This window comes from Heptranchias perlo, chromosome 14 (genome assembly GCF_035084215.1).
Source record: "Heptranchias perlo isolate sHepPer1 chromosome 14, sHepPer1.hap1, whole genome shotgun sequence".
NCBI lineage: Eukaryota > Metazoa > Chordata > Chondrichthyes > Hexanchiformes > Hexanchidae > Heptranchias > Heptranchias perlo.
The window spans coordinates 62,719,276-62,723,272 of record NC_090338.1 but is presented as its reverse complement, the minus strand read 5'-3'; positions in this window follow the sequence as shown (position 1 = coordinate 62,723,272).

Here is a 3,997-nt window from a genome sequence, read left to right as displayed (position 1 = left end):
GCTCAAAACTGGGCATCCATGAGGCATTGTGGACCATCAGCAGCAGCAGAATTGTATTCCAGCACAATCTGTAACCTTATGGCCTGGCATATTCCTCACTCTACCATTACCAACAAGCCAGGGTATCAACCCTGGTTCAATGAGGAGTGTAGAAGAGCATGCCAGGCGTAGTACCAGGCATACCTAAAAATGAGATGCCAACCTGGTGAAGCTACAACACAGGACTACATGCACGCTAAACAGCAGAAGCAACATTCTATAGACAGAGCTAAGCGATTCCACAACCAACGGATCAGATCAAAGCGCTGCAGTCCTGCCACATCCAGTAGTGAATGGTAGTGGACAATTAAACAAACTAACGGGAGGAGGAGGCTCCGTGAACATCCCCAGCCTCAATGATGGCAGAGTCCAGCACGTGAGTGCAAAAGACAAGGCTGAAGCGTTTGCAACCATCTTCAGCCAGAAGTGCCAAGTGAATGATCCATCTCGGCCTCCTCCTGATATCCCCACCATCACAGTAGCCAGTCTTCAGCCAATTTGATTCACTCCACGTGATATCAAGAAACGGCTGAGTGCACTGAATACAGCAAAGGCTATGGGCCCTGACAACATCTCGGCTGTAGTACTGAAGACTTGTGCTCCAGAACTAGCCACTCCTCGCAGCTGTACTGGAACAGCTTGGCTAAACACTGGCATCTACCCGGCAATGTGGAAAATTGCCCAGGTAGCTCCTGTCCACAAAAAGGACAAATCCAATCCGGCCAATTACCGTCCCATCAGTCTGCTCTCAATCATCAGCAGAGTGATGGAAGGTTGTGCCACTTACTCACCGACGCTCAGTTTGGGCTCCACCAGGACCACTCGGCTCCAGACCTCATTACAGCCTTGGTCCAAACATGGACATAAGAGCTGAATTTCAGAGGTGAGGTGAGAGTGACTGCCCTTGACATCAAGGCAGTAATTGACCGAGTGTGGCACCAAGGAGCCCTAGTAAAATTGAAGTCAGTGGAAATCGGGGGAAAACTCTCCCATGGCTGGAGTCATACCTAGCACAAAGGAAGATGGTAGTGGTTGTTGGCGGCCATTCATCTCAGCCCCGGGACATTGCTGCAGGAGTTCCTCAGGGCAGTATTCTAGGCCCAACCACCATCAGCTGCTTCATCAATGACCTTTCCTCCATCGTAAGGTCAGAAATGGGGATGTTCGCTGATGATTGCAGTGTTCACTTCCATTCGCAACCCCTCATAACGAAGCAGTCCGTGCCCGCATGCAGCAAGAACTGGACAACATCCAGGCTTGGGCTGATAAGTGGCAAGTAACATTCATGCCAGGCAATGACCATCTCCAACAAGAGTCGAACCACCTTCCCTTGACATTCAACGGCATAACTATCGCTGAATTCCCCCACCATCAACATCCTGGGGGTCACCATTGACCAGAAACTTAACTGGACCAGCCACATAAATACTGTGGCGACACGAGGAGGTCAGAGGCTGGGTATTCTGCAGCAAGTGATTCACCTCCTGACTCCCCAAAGCCTTTCCACCAACTACAAGGCATAAGTCAGGAGTGTGATGGAATACTCTCCACTTGCCTGGATGATTGCAGCTCCAACAACACTCAACATGCTCAACACCGTCCATGACAAAGCAGCCCGCTTGATTGGCACCCTATCCACCACCCTAAACATTCACTCCCTTCACTACCGGCACATCATGGCTTCAATGTATACCAGCCACAGGATGCACTGCAGCAACTCGGCAAGGCTTCTTCGACAGCACCTCCCAAACCCGCGACCTCTACCCCCTAGAAGGACAAGGGCAGCAGGCACATAGGAACACCACCACCTACACGTTCCCCTCCAAGTCACACACCATCCAGTTCCTTCATCGTCGCTGGGTGAAAATCCTGGGACTCCCTACTTAACAGCACTGCAGTGGTTCAAGGCGACGGCTTACCACCCCCCTTACTCGAGGGCAATTGGGGATAGGCAATGAATGCTGGCCTTGCCAGCGATGCCCACATCCCATGAACAAATAATTTTTAAAAAATTTTGGTTTCTAGATGTTTTTATTTTACATTTTTGAGTGAAGAGTCCATTATCTTTCCTACCACTCACATTGGTCTATAGTTCCCTGGACTTGTTCTATCTCCCTTTTTAAATATAGGAATAGCATTAGCTGTCCACCAGTCCTCTGGCGCTATTTCCTTTTCTAATGAATTTTTATAAATATATAAAATAGTGCCTCTGCTAGCTCTTCCCTAGTATTCTTTTAGTATGAGTGGATGCACTCTATCTACACCAGGGGTTTAATCCTCTCCAAGTTTGACTAGTTCATCAATTATCTTCCCCCTTCCTATCTTAAATGTCACGTTATCTTTTATGATCTTTTCTTCTGATATCATGTCCACTCCGTTAAGTCCTGACACAAAGTAAGTATGCGATATTTCTAAATATTGATGTTTAAAATTATGGTGGAATGGGACACAGTAAATAAAAACAGACTGTTTCCAGTGATTGAGGGTCTAGAACCAGGGAACATAGATATAAAATTAAACAAGAGATTTAGGACAGAACAGGGAGGCTGTGGATCAGTTAGTGATTGCATTATCTTATGAACTTGGTTTAAGATGTGACCTTCATAGGACTACACCTCAGCAGGAAAACATTTTCTAGGTATTTACAAGCAAATAATACGCATTTTTATAAAAACATGCATGTCTCCTTCAACCCCTCCACTGTGTCACGTGGCTTGTTCGACAGCCATTGTCTTCAGTCCCCACCACAAACTCCGTTCCTAATCATCGACTCCATCTCTCTCTCTCTGAGACTGAACCAGACTATTTGCAACCATGTCATCCTATTTCCTGTAGCCACAGTATTTATGAGCTTCCAACCACTTATCCGCTCCATCACCAAGACTGTCTAGTTCCACCTCCTTAATACCTCCTGTCTCCATCCCTGCCTCAACTCATCTGCTGCTGAAACCCTCATCCATGCCTGTGTTATCTCCAGATTTGACTATTCCAATGCTCTCCTGGCTGGCCTCCCATCTTCCACCCTCCGTAAACTTGAGCTCATCCAAAGCTCTGCTGCCTGTATCCTAACTCGCACCAAATCCCATTCACCCATCGCCCCTGTGCTTACTGACCTACACTGTCCGGTCTGGGAACGCCTCAATGTTAAAATTCTCATCCATGTTTTCAAATCCCTCCATGGCCTCGCCCCTCTATAACCTCCTCCAGCCCTACAACCCTCCTAGATCTCTGTGCCCCTCCAATTCTTGTCTCTTGCACACCCCCGATTTTAATCATTCCACCATTGGCGGCTGTGCCTTCAGCTGCCTAGGCCCTAAGCTCTGGAATTCACTCCCTAAACCTCTTTCCTCCTTTAAGACACTCCTTAAAACTTACCTCTTTGACCAAGCTTTTGGTCATCTGTCCTAATGTCTCTATGTGGCTTGGTGTCAAATTTTAGCATCGTGGGACATTTTACTACGTTAAAGGTGCTATATAAATGCAAGTTGTTGTGTCCTAAATGTTACAGAAATATATTTTCCAGTCATTGAAAAGTGAAGCTCGCATCTTAAACCAAACTCATAAGATATTGAGTAACTTGATTGATCAGTTTCTCCTATTCATCAGTTCAGGACAGGGAGCTTAATCAAAAAAAGATTTGATTACTGCTTTTTGATTCTTTGTTATCTACCAATTGAATGGATTCAATTTGATCCATTTGGGCACTGGCTATTTGGTTACAAGTGCTAATTTCAGCCAAATGCCAATTTTTGCCCTGTAGAATATAATATTTTTTGCAACCACACATCAAACATGCACTAAACTATTAATAATATTGACCACGGCTAGATATTAAACTAATGACTAATGTAATCAGTAAACCACCTCCATTTCAACCGGGAAATCATGCAAATCACATCAATGGAGCCCACCTGAGCCTGTGTCGGAACGACTACAAAAAGGTCACGAGAGAGGCTGG